We start from the raw sequence: 21653 nt of genomic DNA, 5'->3' as shown, positions 1-21653 counted from the left end.
CCATTCGGTCAGTCTGTTCTGCTGGCCATTCGGTCAGTCTGCTCTGCTGGCCATTCGGTCAGTCTGCTCTGCTGGCCATTCGGTCAGTCTGCTCTGCTGGCCATTCAGTTACCTATTCTCTGTCTCACACCAGTGGACAGGGTTAATCCACACACAGTATCAGCACCTTTTATCTCTCACTAACACTGTCACACTTCACTCTCCTCAGAGAGCCTTCAAAACCGGTCAGAATAACAGGTCTGCCAAGCACCACCATCCTGGCAGACACCTTGTGATTCACCTGACAACATTACCAACACCTCAGAGAAATAGAGAGAGAGAGAGAGAGAGAGGGAGAAGGAGACAGAGACAGAGAGAGGGAGAGGGAGAGGGAGAAAGAGACAGACAGAGAGAGGGAGAGAGAGAGAGAGAGAGAGTCAGAGAGACTTTACCAGAGAGAGAGATAGATATGAAAAGAGAGAGAAATGAAAAAAGAGAAATAAAGAGAGAGAGACAGAGAGATAAAGAGAGCGAGACAGAGAGAGGAGAGGGAGAACAAGATCAAGAGAGAGAGAGAGACAGAAAGTGAAAGAGAGTGCCACGGAGAGAGGAGCCACACAGCACTACACAGTCACTAAATGACTCTCAACAGGTTTGTCAAGTGGCAGAACTAGCAGCACTTGAATTGATAAGTCCTACTGTCTGTGAATGATAAAGACCTTGGTAAAGGGCAGTGACGACACAACGACTAGCCGAAGCAGAGATCAGAAGTATTTTAGTTGGTCCAATTCTAACCCACATTCACACGGATAGGTCGGTAGTAATTGTACACAGAGTGGACAAAATATTAGGAACACCTGCTCTTTCCATGACATAGCTTCACCTGGTCAGTCTATGATCCCTTATTGATGTCTCTTGTTAAATCCACTTCAATCAGTGTAGATGAAGGGGAGGAGACAGTTTGAAGAAGGATTTTTAAACCTTGAGACAATTGAGACATGGATTGTGTATGTGTGCCATTCAGAGGGTGAATGGACAAGACAGAATATTGAAGTGCCTTTGAACGGGGTATGATAGTAGGTGTCAGGAACACTGGTTTGTGTCAAGAACTGCAACGATGCTGGGTTTTTCACGCTCAACAGTTTCCTGTGTGTATTGAGAAGGGTCCACCACCCAAAGGACATCCAGCCAACTTGACACAACTGTGGGAAGCATTGGAGTCAACATGGGCCAGTATCCCTGTGGAAGGCTTTCAACACCTTGTAGAGACCCTGTGGAAGGCTTTCAACACCTTGTAGAGTCCCTGTGGAAGGCTTTCAACACCTTGTAGAGACCCTGTGGAAGGCTTTCAACACCTTGTAGAGACCCTGTGGAAGGCTTTCAACACCTTGTAGAGTCCCTGTGGAAGGCTTTCAACACCTTGTAGAGTCCCTGTGGAAGGCTTTCAACACCTTGTAGAGTCCCTGTGGAAGGCTTTCAACACCTTGTAGAGACCCTGTGGAAGGATTTCAACACCTTGTAGAGACCCTGTGGAAGGCTTTCAACACCTTGTAAAGTCCCTGTGGAAGGCTTTCAACACCTTGTAGAGACCCTGTGGAAGGCTTTCAACACCTTGTAGAGACCCTGTGGAAGGCTTTCAACACCTTGTAGAGTCCCTGTGGAAGGCTTTCAACACCTTGTAGAGTCCCTGTGGAAGGCTTTCAACACCTTGTAGAGTCCCTGTGGAAGGCTTTCAACACCTTGTAGAGTCCCTGTGGAAGGCTTTCAACACCTTGTAGAGTCCCTGTGGAAGGCTTTCAACACCTTGTTGAGTCCCTGTGGAAGGCTTTTAACACCTTGTAGAGACCCTGTGGAAGGCTTTCAACACCTTGTAGAGACCCTGTGGAAGGCTTTTAACACCTTGTAGAGACCATGCCCCGACAAAGTGAGGCTGTCCTGAGGACAAAAGGGAGGAAGGTGTTCCTAATGTTTTGTACACTCAGTGTTGATGTCCAGGTGTCCAAGAGGTAACATCCTCTTTAACCATGATGAGACCAGGCTGTTTGAGTCTGGGATGGAGTTCTGGTCGGCCCGGTAACATCCTCTTTAACCACGGAGAGACCAGGCTGATGGAGTTCTGGTCGGCCCGGTAACATCCTCTTTAACCATGATGAGACCAGGCTGTTTGAGTCTGGGATGGAGTTCTGGTCGGCCCGGTAACATCCTCTTTAACCACGATGAGACCGGGCTGATGGAGCTCTGGTCGGCCCGGTAACATCCTCTTTAACCACGATGAGACCGGGCTGATGGAGCTCTGGTCGGCCCGGTAACATCCTCTTTAACCACGATGAGACCGGGCTGATGGAGTTCTGGTCGGCCCGGTAACATCCTCTTTAACCACGATGAGACCGGGCTGATGGAGTTCTGGTCAGCCCGGTAACATCCACTTTAACCATGATGAGACCACGCTGTTGCTGCTTCTTGTTCTCTGCTCCTTCAATACTGTAATATTTCAGTTCTAGAAGCTGCAGAGGGAGTCGGTTATGGACCAGGGATACTACAGTTCAACTGACAAGGACAGACAGACCAAGAAAGAGAGACAAACAGAGAAAGACAGACACAGACAGAGAAAGAGAGACAGACACAGACAGAGAAAGAGAGACACAGACAGAGAAAGAGAGAGAGACACATACAGAGCAATCGGACAAAAATGGGACAAACACCAAATTGAGACTCTGCATTGAAGAATTCTGCAAAAAATATCCTCTGTGTACAACGTAGAACACCAAATAATGCATGCAGAGCAGAATTAGGCCGATACCCACTAATTATCAAAATCCAGAAAAGAGACGTTAAATTCTACAACCACCTAAAAGGAAGTGATTCACAAACCTTCCATAACAAAGCCATCACCTACAGAGAGATGAACCTGGAGAAGAGTCCCCTAAGCAAGCTGGTCCTGGGGCTCTCAACACAAACACAAACACACCCTACAGAGCCCCAGGAAAGCAACACAATTAGACCCAACCAAATCATGAGAAAACAAAAAGATAATTACTTGACACATTGGAAAGAATTAACAAAAAAACAGAGCAAACTAGAATGATATTTGGCCCTAAACAGAGAGTACACAGCGGCAGAATACCTGACCACTGTGACTGACCAAAACTTAAGGAAAGCTTTGACTATGTACAGACTCAGTGAGCATAGCCTTGTTCTCAAGAGAAGACAGGCTATGTGCTCACTGCCCACAAAATGAGGTGGAAACTGAGCTGCACTTCCTAACCTCCTGCCCAATGTATGACCATATTAGAGAGACATATTTCCCTCAGATTACACAGATCCACAAAGAATTCGAAAACAAATCCAATTTTGAAAAACTCCCATATCTACTGGGTGAAATACCACAGTGTGACATCACAGCAGCAAGATTTGTGACCTGTTGCCACGAGAAAAGGGCAACCAGTGAAGAACAAACACCATTGTAAATACAACCCATATTTATGCTTATTTATTTACCCTTGTGTATTTTAACTATTTGTACATTGTTACAACACTGTATAAAGATACATAATGACATTTAACATTTCTATTATTTTGAAACTTTTGTGAGTGTAATGTTTACTGTTAATATTTGATAGATAATAAACAAAAGTGAAATAAGCTATTTTTTTATTATTTCACTTGCTTTGGCAATGTTAACATATGTTTCCCATAAAGCCCCTTGAATTGAAAATGAGAGAGAGAGACAGACAGACAGAGAGAGAGAGAGACGAGACAGAGAAAGTGACAGAGACAGAGAGACGAGGCAGAGAGACAGAGACAGAGAGACGAGGTAAAGAGACAGAGAGAAGAGACAGAGACGAGGTAGAGAGACAGAGACAGAGAGACATAGAGAGAGACAGACCGAGAGACATAGAGAGAGACAGAGACAGAGAGACATAGAGAGAGACAGAGACAGAGAGACAGAGACATAGAGAGAGACAGAGACATAGAGACAGAGGGAGAGAGTGGGACAGACAGAGACAGAGACAGAGAGACGAGGTAGAGAGACAGAGACAGAGGGAGAGAGACGAGGTAGAGAGAGAGACAGAGGGAGAGAGACAGAGAGAAGAGACAGAGAAACAGAGACAGAGAGAGAGAGAGAGAGACAGACAGAGAGAGAGACAGAGGGAGAGAGAGAGAGAAGAGACAGAGACGAGGTAGAGAGACAGAGACAGAGGGAGAGAGACAGAGACAGAGAGAGACAGAGACATAGAGACAGAGGGAGAGAGTGGGACAGACAGAGACAGAGACAGAGACAGAGAGACGAGGTAGAGAGACAGAGACAGAGGGAGAGAGACGAGGTAGAGACAGAGACAGAGGGAGAGAGACGAGGTAGAGAGAGAGACAGAGGGAGAGAGAGAGACAGAGGGAGAGAGACGAGGTAGAGAGAGAGACAGAGGGAGAGAGAGAGACAGAGGGAGAGAGACGAGGTAGAGAGAGGGACAGACAGAGACAGAAACAGGGAGAGAGAGAGAGAGACAGAAACAGGGAGAGACAGAGACAGAGAGAGAGAGAGAGAGAGAGAGAGAGAAGAGACAGAGACGAGGTAGAGAGACAGAGACAGAGAGACAGAGGGAGAGAGACAGAGACAGGAGACGAGGTAGAGAGACAGAGACAGAGACATAGAGAGAGACAGAGAGCTAGGCTTTGTTTCCTGATCAAAGCTAATCAACAACAGAAGGTTATATATGTCCTGCCAGTTTTAACGTATTTACTTCCTGTTCTTTGATGTTTTGACGGTGTTACTGTAGTTCTAACACATTCATCTATTCAAGCTTCGATGACATGGTTCCTCAGAGAGCTCAGAGAGAAGCACTCAGGACGAGATGAGTAGGCAGACAGGACGTGTGAATCAATCAGTGAGAAGCTCTCTCCTCTCTCTCTTTCCTTCTCCCTCGTCTCCTGTCTCTCTGTCCTTCCACCTTCCTCCCTCTGTCTTTCTCCTCTCCCCCCCATCTCTCTCTCTCTCTCAATTCAATTCAAGGGGTTTTATTCACATGGGAAACATATGTTAACATTGCCAAAGCAAGTGAGGTAGATAATATACAAAAGTGAAATAAACAATACAAATTAACAGTAAACATTAAACATACAGAAGTTTCAAAACAATAAAGACATTACAGACGTCATATTACGTCTATATATATACAGTGTTGTCTCTCCCTTTCTCCCTGTCCTGAATGACTTGGCAACTTCAGCCAGCCAAACACGTGGCTAGTTGGCTCTATCAGACACATAATGAGTGGCATTGTGAGAAGCACAAAGCCAAACACATTACTAGCTGTGTCAGAACCAGATGAATACAACTGGCTCAGTTGGCACCAGAATACTGCTGCTATTAAGATTAAATACAACCCAAGTCTGAGTCAGGATCATTAAAAAAATAAAACTTTTAAATGAATGATGTCGAGGTCTAATAGATTCTTCAAGAATATGACTTCCAAATTCGTCACGAGCAAAAACTGTATTTCTCCACCAGAACCCATTATAATCTTAGTTCAACTGTATTCTACCATCAGAACCCATTATAATCTCAGTTCAACTGTATTCTATCACTAGAACCCATTATAATCTCAGTTCAACTGTATTCCACCAGAACCCATTATAATCTCAGTTCAACTGTATTCCACCACTAGAACCCATTATAATCTCAGTTCAACTGTATTCCACTAGAACCCATTATAATCTTAGTTCAACTGTATTCTACCATCAGAACCCATTATAATCTCAGTTCAACTGTATTCTACCATCAGAACCCATTATAATCTCAGTTCAACTGTATTCTATCACTAGAACCCATTATAATCTCAGTTCAACTGTATTCCACTAGAACCCATTATAATCTTAGTTCAACTGTATTCTATCACCAGAACCCATTATAATCTTAGTTCAACTGTATTCTACCATCAGAACCCATTATAATCTCAGTTCAACTGTATTCTACCATCAGAACCCATTATAATCTCAGTTCAACTGTATTCTATCACTAGAACCCATTATAATCTCAGTTCAACTGTATTCCACCAGAACCCATTATAATCTCAGTTCAACTGTATTCCACCACTAGAACCCATTATAATCTCAGTTCAACTGTATTCCACTAGAACCCATTATAATCTCAGTTCAACTGTATTCCACTAGAACCCATTATAATCTTAGTTCAACTGTATTCTATCACCAGAACCCATTATAATCTCAGTTCAACTGTATTCTACCATCAGAACCCATTATAATCTCAGTTCAACTGTATTCTATCACCAGAACCCATTATAATCTCAGTTCAACTGTATTCCACCAGAACCCATTATAATCTTAGTTCAACTGTATTCTATCACCAGAACCCATTATAATCTTAGTTCAACTGTATTCTATCACCAGAACCCATTATAATCTTAGTTCAACTGTATTCTACCATCAGAACCCATTATAATCTCAGTTCAACTGTATTCTACCATCAGAACCCATTATAATCTCAGTTCAACTGTATTCTATCACTAGAACCCATTATAATCTCAGTTCAACTGTATTCCACCACCAGAACCCATTATAATCTTAGTTCAACTGTATTTCATCACCAGAACCCATTATAATCTTAGTTCAACTGTATTCTACCACCAGAACCCATTATAATCTTAGTTCAACTGTATTTCATCACCAGAACCCATTATAATCTTAGTTCAACTGTGTTCTACCACCAGAACCCATTATAATCTTAGTTAAACTGTATTCTACCACCAGAACCCATTATAATCTCAGTTCAACTGTATTCTACCACCAGAACCCATTATAATCTCAGTTCAACTGTATTTCTCCACCAGAACCCATTATAATCTTAGTTCAACTGTATTTCTCCACCAGAACCCATTATAATCTTAGTTTACACACAGACAGCATCGTGAAGAAGGCGCAGCAGCGCCTCTTCAACCTCAGGAGGCTGAAGAAATTCGGCTTGTCACCAAAAGCACTCACAAACTTCTACAGATGCACAATCGAGAGCATCCTGACGGGCTGTATCACCGCCTGGTATGGCAACTGCACCGCCCTCAACCGTAAGGCTCTCCAGAGGGTAGTGAGGTCTGCACAACGCATCACCGGGGGCAAACTACCTGCCCTCCAGGACACCTACACCACCCGATGTCACAGGAAGGCCATAAAGATCATCAAGGACAACAACCACCCGAGCCACTGCCTGTTCACCCCGCTATCATCCAGAAGGCGAGGTCAGTACAGGTGCATCAAAGCTGGGACCGAGAGACTGAAAAACAGCTTCTATCTCAAGGCCATCAGACTGTTAAACAGCCACCACTAACACTGAGTGGCTGCTGCCAACACACTGACACTGACTCAACTCCAGCCACTTTAATAATGGGAATTGATGGGAAATGATGTAAAATATATCACTAGCCACTTTAAACAATGCTACCTAATATAATGTTTACATACCCTACATTATTCATCTCATATGTCTACGTATATACTGTACTCTATATCATCGACTGTATCCTTATGTAATACATGTATCACTAGCCACTTTAACTATGCCACTTTGTTTACATACTCATCTCATATGTATATACTGTACTCGATACCATCTACTGTATCTTGCCTATGCCACTCTGTACCATCACTCATTCATATATCTTTATGTACATATTCTTTATCCCCTTACACTTGTGTCTATAAGGTAGTAGTTTTGGAATTGTTAGCTAGATTACTTGTTGGTTATTACTGCATTGTCGGAACTAGAAGCACAAGCATTTCGCTACACTCGCATTAACATCTGCTAACCATGTGTATGTGACCAATAAAATGTGATTTGATTTGATACTAAACACACACTGTACAGCCTCCTAACATGGTGAACCGTATCATCGTGATATCATGGCTGGTCAGTCCTTGCATCCATAGTTCTGTCCTTACCTTTCTCTAGGACCATCCCCTCAGCTGTTTACCAAAAAAGAGGGTTCCGGGTCACAACTTTACTGTTGCTTGAATCCGTGATGGGCCCCTTTCAAGCCCGGTGCCGCTCGCTAGCGTAATTAGGGCCTTATTTTAGGCCCTTTTGCAGCCATGAAAAAGCACTTTGTCTGTGAGAGGTGGAGAGATCAGCAAAGCAGAGGTCTGCATTGAAAACGGCACACTATTCCCGTCATAGTACACTACTATAGACCAGGGTCCTATTCCCTATATAGTGGTACTACTATAGACCAGGGCCCTATTCCCTATATAGTGGTACTACTATAGACCAGAGCCCTATTCCCTATATAGTGGTACTACTATAGACCAGAGTCCTATTCCCTATATAGTACACTACTATAGACCAGGGTCCTATTCCCTATATGGTGGTACTACTATGGACAAGGGTCCTATTCCCTATATAGTGGTACTACTATAGACCAGAGCCCTATTCCCTATATAGTGGTACTACTATAGACCAGAGCCCTATTCCCTATATAGTGGTACTACTATAGACCAGAGCCCTATTCCCTATATAGTGGTACTACTATAGACCAGAGTCCTATTCCCTATATAGTACACTACTATAGACCAGGGCCCTATTCCCTATATAGTGGTACTACTATAGACCAGAGCCCTATTCCCTATATAGTGGTACTACTATAGACCAGAGCCCTATTCCCTATATAGTGGTACTACTATAGACCAGAGCACTATTCCCCATATAGTGGTACTACTATAGACCAGAGCACTATTCCCTTCATAGTACACTACTATAGACCAGAGCCCTATTCCCTATATAGTGGTACTACTATAGACCAGAGCCCTATTCCCTATATAGTGGTACTACTATAGACCAGAGCCCTATTCCCTATATAGTGGCACTACTATAGACCAGAGCACTATTCCCCATATAGTGGTACTACTATAGACCAGAGCACTATTCCCTTCATAGTACACTACTATAGACCAGGGCCCTATTCCCTATATAGTGGTACTACTATAGACCAGAGCCCTATTCCCTATATAGTACACTACTATAGACCAGAGCTCTATTCCCTATATAGTGGTACTACTATAGACCAGAGTCCTATTCCCTATATAGTGGTACTACTATAGACCAGAGCCCTATTCCCTATATAGTGGTACTACTATAGACCAGAGCCCTATTCCCTATATAGTGGTACTACTATAGACCAGAACCCTATTCCCTATATAGTACACTACTATAGACCAGAGCCCTATTCCCTATATAGTGGTACTACTATAGACCAGAGCCCTATTCCCTATATAGTGGTACTACTATAGACCAGAGCCCTATTCCCTATATAGTGGTACTACTATAGACCAGAGCCCTATTCCCTATATAGTGGTACTACTATAGACCAGAGCCCTATTCCCTATATAGTGGTACTACTATAGACCAGAGCCCTATTCCCTATATAGTGGTACTACTATAGACCAGAGCCCTATTCCCTATATAGTGGTACTACTATAGACCAGAGCCCTATTCCCTATATAGTGGTACTACTATAGACCAGAGCCCTATTCCCTATATAGTGGTACTACTATAGACCAGAGCCCTATTCCCTATATAGTGGTACTACTATAGACCAGAGCCCTATTCCCTATATAGTGGTACTACTATAGACCAGAGCCCTATTCCCGATATAGTGGTACTACTATAGACCAGAGCCCTATTCCCTATATAGTGGTACTACTATAGACCAGAGCCCTATTCCCTATATAGTGGTACTACTATAGAACAGAGCCCTATTCCCTATATAGTGGTACTACTATAGACCAGAGCCCTATTCCCTATATAGTGGTACTACTATAGACCAGAGCCCTATTCCCTATATAGTGGTACTACTATAGACCAGAGCCCTATTCCCTATATAGTGGTACTACTATAGACCAGAGCCCTATTCCCTATATAGTGGTACTACTATAGACCAGAGCCCTATTCCCTATATAGTGGTACTACTATAGACCAGAGCCCTATTCCCTATATAGTGGTACTACTATAGACCAGATCCTATTCCCTATATAGTGGTACTACTATAGAGCCCTATTCCCTATATAGTGGTACTACTATAGAGCCCTATTCCCTATATAGTGGTACTACTATAGACCAGAGCCCTATTCCCTATATAGTGGTACTACTATAGACCAGAACCCTATTCCCTATATAGTGGTACTCCTATAGACAAGAGCCCTATTCCCTATAGTGGTACTACTATAGACCAGAGCCCTATTCCCTATATAGTGGTACTACTATAGACCAGAACCCTATTCCCTATATAGTACACTACTATAGACCAGAGCCCTATTCCCTATATAGTGGTACTACTATAGACCAGAGCCCTGTTCCCTATATAGTGGTACTACTATAGACCAGAGCCCTATTCCCTATATAGTGGTACTACTATAGACCAGAGCCCTATTCCCTATATAGTGGTACTACTATAGACCAGAGCCCTATTCCCTATATAGTGGTACTACTATAGACCAGAGCCCTATTCCCTATATAGTGGTACTACTATAGACCAGAGCCCTATTCCCTATATAGTGGTACTGCTATAGACCAGAGGCCTATTCCCTATATAGTGCACTACTATAGACCAGAGCCCTATTCCCTATATAGTGGTACTACTATAGACCAGAGCCCTATTCCCTATATAGTGGTACTACTATAGACCAGAGCCCTATTCCCTATATAGTGGCACTACTATAGACCAGAGCCCTATTCCCTATATAGTACACTACTATAGACCAGAGCCCTATTCCCGATATAGTGGTACTACTATAGACCAGAGCCCTATTCCCTATATAGTGGCACTGCTATAGACCAGAGCCCTATTCCCTATATAGTGGTACTACTATAGACCAGAGCCCTATTCCCTATATAGTGGTACTACTATAGACCAGAGCCCTATTCCCTATATAGTACACTACTATAGACCAGAGCCCTATTCCCTATATAGTGGTACTACTATAGACCAGAGCCCTATTCCCTATATAGTACACTACTATAGACCAGAGCCCTATTCCCTATATAGTGGTACTACTATAGACCAGAGCCCTATTCCCTATATAGTGGTACTACTATAGACCAGAACCCTATTCCCTATATAGTACACTACTATAGACCAGAGCCCTATTCCCTATATAGTGGTACTACTATAGACCAGAGCCCTGTTCCCTATATAGTGGTACTACTATAGACCAGAGCCCTATTCCCTATATAGTGGTACTACTATAGACCAGAGCCCTATTCCCTATATAGTGGTACTACTATAGAGCAGAACCCTATTCCCTGTATAGTGGTACTACTATAGACCAGAGCCCTGTTCCCTATATAGTGGTACTACTATAGAGCAGAACCCTATTCCCTATATAGTGGTACTACTATAGACCAGAACCCTATTCCCTATATAGTGGTACTACTATAGACCAGAGCCCTATTCCCTATATAGTGGTACTACTATAGACCAGAGCCCTATTCCCTATATAGTGGTACTACTATAGACCAGAGCCCTATTCCCTATATAGTGGTACTACTATAGACCAGAACCCTATTCCCTATATAGTACACTACTATAGACCAGAGCCCTATTCCCTATATAGTGGTACTACTATAGACCAGAGCCCTGTTCCCTATATAGTGGTACTACTATAGACCAGAGCCCTATTCCCTATATAGTACACTACTATAGACCAGAGCCCTATTCCCTATATAGTGGTACTACTATAGACCAGAGCCCTATTCCCTATATAGTGGTACTACTATAGACCAGAACCCTATTCCCTATATAGTACACTACTATAGACCAGAGCCCTATTCCCTATATAGTGGTACTACTATAGACCAGAGCCCTGTTCCCTATATAGTGGTACTACTATAGACCAGAGCCCTATTCCCTATATAGTGGTACTACTATAGACCAGAGCCCTATTCCCTATATAGTGGTACTACTATAGAGCAGAACCCTATTCCCTGTATAGTGGTACTACTATAGACCAGAGCCCTGTTCCCTATATAGTGGTACTACTATAGAGCAGAACCCTATTCCCTATATAGTGGTACTACTATAGACCAGAACCCTATTCCATATATAGTGGTACTACTATAGACCAGAGCCCTATTCCCTATATAGTGGTACTACTATAGACCAGAGCCCTATTCCCTATATAGTGGTACTACTATAGACCAGAGCCCTATTCCCTATATAGTGTACTACTATAGACCAGAGCCCTATTCCCTATATAGTGGTACTACTATAGACCAGAGCCCTATTCCCTATATAGAGCACTACTATGGACCAGAACCCTATTCCCTATATAGTGGTACTACTATAGACCGGAGCCCTATTCCCTATATAGTGGTACTACTATAGAGCAGGGCCCTAATCCCTATATAGTGGTACTACTATAGACCGGAGCCCTATTCCCTATATAGTGGTACTACTATAGACCAGAGCCCTATTCCCTATATAGTGGTACTACTATAGAGCAGAGCCCTGTTCCCTATATAGTGGTACTACTATAGACCAGAGCCCTATTCCCTATATAGTGGTACTACTATAGACCAGAGCCCTATTCCCTATATAGTGGTACTACTATAGAGCAGAACCCTATTCCCTGTATAGTGGTACTACTATAGACCAGAGCCCTGTTCCCTATATAGTGGTACTACTATAGAGCAGAACCCTATTCCCTATATAGTGGTACTACTATAGACCAGAACCCTATTCCCTATATAGTGGTACTACTATAGACCAGAGCCCTATTCCCTATATAGTGGTACTACTATAGACCAGAGCCCTATTCCCTATATAGTGGTACTACTATAGACCAGAGCCCTATTCCCTATATAGTGTACTACTATAGACCAGAGCCCTATTCCCTATATAGTGGTACTACTATAGACCAGAGCCCTATTCCCTATATAGAGCACTACTATGGACCAGAACCCTATTCCCTATATAGTGGTACTACTATAGACCGGAGCCCTATTCCCTATATAGTGGTACTACTATAGAGCAGGGCCCTAATCCCTATATAGTGGTACTACTATAGACCGGAGCCCTATTCCCTATATAGTGGTACTACTATAGACCAGAGCCCTATTCCCTATATAGTGGTACTACTATAGAGCAGGGCCCTAATCCCTATATAGTGGTACTACTATAGACCAGAGCCCTATTCCCTATATAGTGGTACTACTATAGACCAGAGCCCTATTCCCTATATAGTGGTACTACTATAGACCAGAGCCCTATTCCCTATATAGTGGTACTACTATAGACCAGAGCCCTATTCCCTATATAGTGTACTACTATAGACCAGAGCCCTATTCCCTATATAGTGGTACTACTATAGACCAGAGCCCTATTCCCTATATAGAGCACTACTATAGACCAGAACCCTATTCCCTATATAGTGGTACTACTATAGACCAGAGCCCTATTCCCTATATAGGTGTACTACTATAGACCAGAGCCCTATTCCCTATATAGTGGTACTACTATAGACCAGAGCCCTATTCCCTATATAGTGGTACTACTATAGACCAGAGCCCTAATCCCTATATAGTGGTACTACTATAGACCAGAGCCCTATTCCCTATATAGAGCACTACTATAGACCAGAGCCCTATTCCCTATATAGTGGTACTACTATAGACCAGAACCCTATTCCCTATATAGTGGTACTACTATAGACCAGAGCCCTATTCCCTATATAGTGGTACTACTATAGACCAGAGCCCTATTCCCTATATAGTGGTACTACTATAGACCAGAGCCCTATTCCCTATATAGTGGTACTACTATAGACCAGAGCCCTATTCCCTATAGTGGTACTACTATAGACCAGAGCCCTAATCCCTATATAGTGGTACTACTATAGACCAGGGTCCTATTCCCTATATAGGTGTACTACTATAGACCAGAGCCCTATTCCCTATATAGTGGTACTACTATAGACCAGAGCCCTATTCCCTATATAGTGGTACTACTACAGACCAGAGCCCTAATCCCTATATAGTGGTACTACTATAGACCAGAGCCCTATTCCCTATATAGTGGTACTACTATAGACCAGAGCCCTATTCCCTATATAGTGGTACTACTATAGACCAGAGCCCTATTCCCTATATAGTGGTACTACTATAGACCAGAGCCCTGAACAGAGGGTGAACAGCAGAGAGAGAGAGATAAAGCCCTGAACAGAGAGGGTGAACATCAGAGAGAGAGAGAGCTATAAAGCCCTGAACAGAGAGAGATAGAGATAAAGCCCTGAACAGAGAGGGTGAACAACAGAGAGAGAGAGATAAAGCCCTGAACAGAGAGGGTGAACATCAGAGAGAGAGAGAGAGCTATAAAGCCCTGAACAGAGAGGGTGAACATCAGAGAGAGAGAGAGCTATAAAGCCCTGAACAGAGAGGGTGAACAACAGAGAGAGAGAGAGCTATAAAGCCCTGAACAGAGAGGGTGAACAATAGTGAGAGAGAGCTATAAAGCCCTGAACAGAGAGGGTGAACAACAGAGAGAGAGAGAGAGCTATAAAGCCCTGAACAGAGAGGGTGAACAACAGAGAGAGAAAGAGATAAAGCCCTGAACAGAGAGGGTGAACAACTGAGAGAGAGAGATAAAAGCCCTGAACAGAGAGGGTGAACAACAGAGAGAGATAAAGCCCTGAACAGAGAGGGTGAACAACAGAGAGAGAGCTATAAAGCCCTGAATAGAGAGGGTGAACAGCAGAGAGAGAGAGAGAGAGAGAGATAAAGCCCTGAACAGAGAGAGGGAGAGATAAAGCCCTGAACAGTGGGGGGATAATGTAGTATGACTTCACTCCCAGTCACAGTCAGTCTCACAAAGGGACATTGATTTGAGATGTAACCAATGAAAGGACTCAGCTCAGCATGGTCCAACAGTAGCCTACACTGTGACAATCTCAGAAGGTTCAACTGTTTGGATGTGTCCCAAATGGAACAATATTCCCTATATAGTACACAACTATAGACCAGAGCCCTATTCCCTATATAGTGGTACAACTATAGACCAGAGCCCTATTCCCTATATAGTGGTACTACTATAGACCAGAGCCCTATTCCCTATATAGTGTTACTACTATAGACCAGAGCCCTATTCCCTATATAGTGGTACTACTTTAGACCAGAGCCCTCACTACCTGACTAAAAGGAGAGGTAAAACTCACTACCCGACTAAAAGGAGAGGTAAAACTCCCTACCCGACTAAAAGGAGAGGTAAAACTCACTACCCGACTAAAAGGAGAGTTAAAACTCCCTACCCGACTAAAAGGAGAGGTAAAACTCACTACCTGATTAAAAGGAGAGGCCAAACTCACTACCTCACTAAAAGGAGGCAAAACTCCCTACCTGACTAAAAGGAATCCACGGATTACGGTACATACTTCTGCGCGCGAAATCCTCGTCATACCTGAACAGCAGACATTTTTAACATATATGCAATGGTTCATTGGATCAGTCTAAAACGTTGCACATACACTGCCGCCACCCAGTGGCCAAAGTCTAAATTGCGCCTGGGCTGGAATAATACATTATGGCCTTTCTCCTGCATTTCAAAGATGATGGTACAAAACAAATGTCTTTGGCCAATTTCTTTGTATTTTCTTTTACCAGATCTATTATGTTATATTCAACTAAATTAATTTAACCTTTCCACAAACTTCAAAGTGTTTCCTTTCAAATGGTACCAAGAATATGCATATCCTTGCTTCAGGTCCTGAGCTACAGTCAGTTAGATTTGGGTATGTCATCTCAGGCGAAAATTGAAAAAAAAGGGGCGGATGCTTGGTTAATGTACATGACATTTTGTGATCACTGTATAGTGTTAATGTATAGGCAGCTGTCCAACATCATTGGATGTGGATGAGAGGAGGACGAGAAGGGGGAAGGGGATGACATACCACATTATTAACCCGGAGATATCCGCCTCCTGGCTGTTGTGTTGTGACGCTTCTCCATAGTAAGAATTAGCCATACAATTACAAGACAACAGCAAACAAGTGTAGTGTATCCTACACACGCGGGACAACAGTCAAATGCGGATGAAAAGCTAAATAACATGTTGAAATCAATGAAAACCTATCAACAATGATGTTTTCTCTGGAATATTTAGGAGGATTTGATATATATTTCCGAGTTGTTCAATGCGTAAATGCAATCATTTAGTCCATGTCGCCCAGTCTGTATGAAAGTTAAGTCATGTGTGTAAAAACACAACATTGTTTACATAAATCGTCTGTTCACTGCACTTCGTGTCTATAAATTAAACCTTGTAACGTTTCATAAAATAACATACTCACAATAACACCACGAACACCTATTCTATTTTTTTTTTAAAGTAGTAAACATAGTTGTTTTTCGAGCGCCTTACCTTGTAGACAAGGAACTTCCCTTCCAATAGTTTACAGATCCAAGGCAGTATGTCTCTCGCAGAGCGCCACGCTGACTCCAGTCCAAACAGAACCCAACACATTTACCGTAAAGGTATGACAAGCGGATTGCGCGGCGCAAAGGTATGTACCGTAATCCGTGGACTACACAACGCCTTCAAATAATTATTGATTGACAGGTTGAATTAATGCCATATTTCATGAATCCATATCGTCCATTTTAGTTTTTAATCTGAATATATACAGTTATAATACAGAAGTAATAGGACAGGTATATGCAATATATAGAGCTTACTTTACATAAAAATATATTGACAACCTTGCTATGATTTATAGCTCGTTTTTTCAGTTCGCTGCAGCTAGCGACAGGAAAGAGCTGCAACAAAACACTCAAACTGGACAGTTTTATCTCCATCTCTTCATTCAAAGACTCAATCATGGACACTTACTGACAGTTGTGGCTGCTTTGTGTGATGTATTGTTGTCTGCCTTTGTGCTGTGGTCTGTGCCCAATAATGCTACCATGCTGTGTTGTCATGTGTTGCTGCCTTGCTATGTTGTTGTCTTGGGTCTCTGTTGTGTCTCTCTTGTCATGATGTGTGGTTTTTATCCCAGCCCCGGTCCCGCAGGAGGCCTTTTACCTTTTGGTGGGCCGTCATTGTAAATAATAATTTGTTCTCAACTGACTTGCCAAGTTAAATAATGATTAAATAAATCAAATAGCTTGTGGGGGAAAATTGATGTTGAGAAAGGCTAATGAAGGGAAGGTAGAAATATATATATATATATATATATATATATATATAAAATAGATCCCACAGATACAATATAGATATAGACAATAGGTAAAATACACAATATATATAATAGATACAATATAGATAATAGGTCAAATATACTATATAGATATAGACAATATAAACAATAGATATATAGATATAATATACGATATACAATACCAGTCAAAAGTTTTAGAACACCAACTCAAGGGTTTTTCTTTATTTTCTACATTGTAGAATAATAGTGAAGACATCAAAACTATGAAATAACACATATGGAATCATGTAGTAACCAAAAAATATTTGAGATTCTTCAAAGTAGCCACCCTTTGCCTTGATGACAACTTTGCACACTCAGCATTCTCTCAACCAGCTTCACCTGGAATGCTTTTCCAACAGTCTGGAAGGAGTTCCCACATATGCTGAGAACTTGTTGGCTGCTTTTCCAACTCATCCCAAACCATCTCAATTGGGTTGAGGTCGGGGGATTGAGGAGGCCAGATCATCTGATGCAGCACTCCATCACTCTCCTTCTTGGTCAAATAGCCCTTATGGGATGGCGTGTCGCTGCAGAATGCTGTGGTAGCCATGCCGGTTAAGTGTGCCTTGAATTCTGTAGACTGTCTCATCGTCGCTGGTGATCAGGCCTACCACCATCATGTCGTCAGCAAACTTGATGATGTTGTTGGAGTCGTCGTGGGTACACAGGGAGTACAGGAGGGGACTAAGCACATACCCCTGTCAGCGATGCCTACCCTCCCCACCCGGGGCCAGCCTAGCAGGAAGTCTAGCATCCAGTTGCAGAGGGAGGTGTCCAGCCCCAGGGTCTCAAGCTTGGAGGGGACTAAGCACATACCCCTGTCAGCGATGCCTACCCTCCCCACCCGGGGCCAGCCTAGCAGGAAGTCTAGCATCCAGTTGCAGAGGGAGGTGTCCAGCCCCAGGGTCTCAAGCTTGGAGGGGACTAAGCACATACCCCCTGTCAGCGATGCCTACCCTCCCCACCCGGGGCCAGCCTAGCAGGAAGTCTAGCATCCAGTTGCAGAGGGAGGTGTCCAGCCCCAGGGTCTCAAGCTTGGAGGGGACTATGGTGTTGAACGCTCTGTAGTTAATGAACAGCATTCTCACATAGGTATTTTCCTCTCATCTAGGTGGGTGAGGGCAGTGTGGAGTTGCAACTGAGATTGTGTAGTCAATGGGTCTGATGGGGAAGGTATGCAAATCGGAGTGGGTCTGGGATGATGGAGTTGATGTGTGCCATAGCCAGCCTTTCAAAGCACTTCCTGATTACAGATTGTGAGTGCAACAGGGCTGTAGTCGTTGTGGCAGGAAGCCCTTAAAGAGCTCTTGGGAACAGGAACGAGGGTGGTCAGCTTGAGGACGTGGGGATTAACAGACTGGGACAAGGACAGGTTGAAAAAAAATGACCATGAATATGCCTGCCAGCTGTTTTCTTCGCGTGCTCTGAAAATGCGCCATGGGATACCGTCCGGCCTCGCGGCCTTGTGAGTGTTGACCTGATTAAAGCCTTACGACACGTGGGCCTCGGAGAGTGAGGGGGGGGGGGGGGGGGGGGGGGGGGGCTCATGCACGGTTCTGTGTTTTTTGTCAAAGTGTGCATAAAATTAGTCTGGCCTTTTGGTAAATGACGGCTGGGTCTTCCTTTGAATTCCGTAATGGACTCTAGCCCCTGCCACATGGGTCGGGCATCAGAGCCTGTTATAATAGGATTCCACCCGTGTTCCTATACGGTCCTTTTGCTTGTTTGATGGCTCTGCGGAGGACGTAGAGGGACTTCTTGTACCTGTTCGTATCTTCAGCCGTAGCCTCTGGGTTGGCTGCGATAGCCCTGTGTGCAGTAGCAGTCCTGTAGCGTAGCCTCTGGGTTACCTATTCCCTATATAGTGGTACTACTATAGACCAGAACCCTATTCCCTATATAGTGTACTACTATAGACCAGAGCCCTATTCCCTATACATAGTGGTACTACTATAGACCAGAGCCCTATTCCCTATACATAGTGGTACTACTATAGACCAGAGCCCTATTCCCTATATAGTGGTACTACTATAGACCAGAGCCCTATTCCCTATATAGTGTACTACTATAGACCAGAGCCCTATTCCCTATATAGTGTACTACTATAGACCAGAGCCCTATTCCCTATGTAGTGCACTGCTTCTGGTCAAAAGTAGTGCACTATGTAGGGAATAGGGTTCTAGTCTATAGTAGTACACTATATAGGGAATAGGGCTCTGGTCTATAGTAGTACACTATATAGGGAATAGAGCTCTGGTCTATAGTAGTACCACTATATAGGGAATAGGTCTCTGGTCTATGGTATTACCACTATATAGGGAATAGGGCTCTGGTCTATAGTAGTACCACTATATAGGGAATAGGGCTCTGGTCTATAGTAGTACCACTATATAGGGAATAGGGCTCTGGTCTATAGTAGTACCACTATATAGGGAATAGGGCTCTGGTCTATAGTAGTACCACTATATAGGGAATAGGGCTCTGGTCTATAGTAGTACCACTATATAGGGAATAGGGCTCTGGTCTATAGTCGTACCACTATATAGGGAATAGGGCTCTGGTCTATAGTCGTACCACTATATAGGGAATAGGGCTCTGGTCTATAGTAGTACACTATATAGGGAATAGGGTGCCATTTGGGAAGCACCCTCATTGGGTCACCTGCAGAGGAAATATGAGTTGCTGTTTTAAACCCATAGATGTTAAAAAAATGTAGCTGATAGGAACCCGGTGTGGTGCAATAGCCAATCCCTGACGAGGATCGACGAGTTGTGCTTTCCCCGAGACGTCATTCTGCACATCACTGTGTGTACTACTGTGTGTACTACTGTGTGTACTACTGTGTGTACTACTGTGTGTACTACGCCATTGTTTGTATATGTTTGTGGCTCGTCTGTCATCTTGCACCATTCCTGCCATTCTCCTTCCACCTCTCTCATCAACGAGCTGTTTTCACCCACAGGACTGCCGCTGACTGGATGGGTTGTTTGGTTTGTTGTTCACCATTCTGGCTAAACCCTCGAAACTGTGGTGCGTGAAAAGCCCAGGAAGGCGGATGTTTCTGAGACACTGGATCCGTCCTTAGAGGGAGTTGTTCAGTCCCAGGGTCCTTAGAGGGAGGTGTTCGGTCCCAGGGTCCTTAGAGGGAGGTGTTCGGTCCCAGGGTCCTTAGAGGGAGTTGTTCGGTCCCAGGGAGGGTCCTTAGAGGGAGGTGTTCGGTCCCAGGGAGGGTCCTTACAGGGAGGTGTTCGGTCCCGGGTCCTTACAGGGAGGTGTTCAGTCCCAGGGTCCTTAGAGGGAGGTGTTCGGTCCCAGGGTCCTTAGAGGGAGGTGTTCGGTCCCAGGGTCCTTAGAGGGAGGTGTTCAGTCCCAGGGAGGGTCCTTACAGGGAGGTGTTCAGTCCCAGGGTCCTTACAGGGAGGTGTTCGGTCCCAGGGTCCTTAGAGGGAGGTGTTCGGTCCCAGGGTCCTTAGAGGGAGGTGTTCGGTCCCAGGGTCCTTAGAGGGAGGTGTTCGGTCCCAGGGTCCTTAGAGGGAGGTGTTCGGTCCCAGGGTCCTTAGAGGGAGGTGTTCAGTCCCAGGGAGGGTCCTTACAGGGAGGTGTTCAGTCCCAGGGTCCTTACAGGGAGGTGTTCGGTCCCAGGGTCCTTAGAGGGAGGTGTTCGGTCCCAGGGTCCTTAGAGGGAGGTGTTCGGTCCCAGGGTCCTTAGAGGGAGGTGTTCGGTCCCCGGGTCCTTAGAGGGAGGTGTTCGGTCCCCGGGTCCTTAGAGGGAGGTGTTCGGTCCCCGGGTCCTTAGTGGTGATGAGCTTAGAGGGTACTAAGGTGTTGAAAGCTGAGCTGTAGTCAATGAATGGCATTCTCACGTAGGTGTTCCTTTTGTTGGCAGGTTGGGAAAGACCAGTGTAGAGTTAGGAGCTGTGGCAGTCAGGACATTTTGTCAGACGGTTATTGTCATGCCCCTCTCACGGTAATTAAAATAAACACGTTGAGCATCTCCAGGCCTCCATTCATACCAGCCACTGATTCACACCTATGGAACATCTACATTTAAATACAATTATAATAAAGCAAAGTAGTAAACACCATCACAATAAATGCATTATTTATTTTAGTCAGGTCAAAAAGAAACATGATGATGTGAATCAAATGTATTTGAGAAGAACAGAATGTGATGTATTTGAGAAGAACAGAATGTGATGTATTTGAGAAGAACAGAATGTGATGTATTTGAGAAGAACAGAATGTGATGTATTTGAGAAGAACAGAACGTGATGTATTTGAGAACAGAATGTGATGTATTTGAGAAGAACAGAATGTGATGTATTTGAGAAGAACAGAATGTGATGTATTTGAGAAGAACAGAACGTGATGTATTTGAGAAGAACAGAATATGATGTATTTGAGAAGAACAGAATGTGATGTATTTGAGA

General features: G+C 43.7%; 1 protein-coding gene across 1 annotated transcript in view; it reads right to left on the bottom strand.

The window, feature by feature from the left end:
* LOC110526872 (tumor protein p53-inducible protein 11-like) overlaps positions 1-16507 on the bottom strand; it is a 73617-nt gene extending 57110 nt beyond the window's left edge. The window contains exon 1 of the mRNA XM_036963688.1: positions 16386-16507. The gene's annotated coding sequence lies outside the window, so the exon portion shown is untranslated. The remainder of the gene's footprint in view (positions 1-16385) is intronic.
* Between the last annotated feature and the right edge of the window lie 5146 nt (positions 16508-21653).

Source organism: Oncorhynchus mykiss, chromosome 26, assembly GCF_013265735.2.
Source record: "Oncorhynchus mykiss isolate Arlee chromosome 26, USDA_OmykA_1.1, whole genome shotgun sequence".
Taxonomy (NCBI): domain Eukaryota; kingdom Metazoa; phylum Chordata; class Actinopteri; order Salmoniformes; family Salmonidae; genus Oncorhynchus; species Oncorhynchus mykiss.
This window is presented reverse-complemented; position numbering and strand designations above follow the sequence as displayed.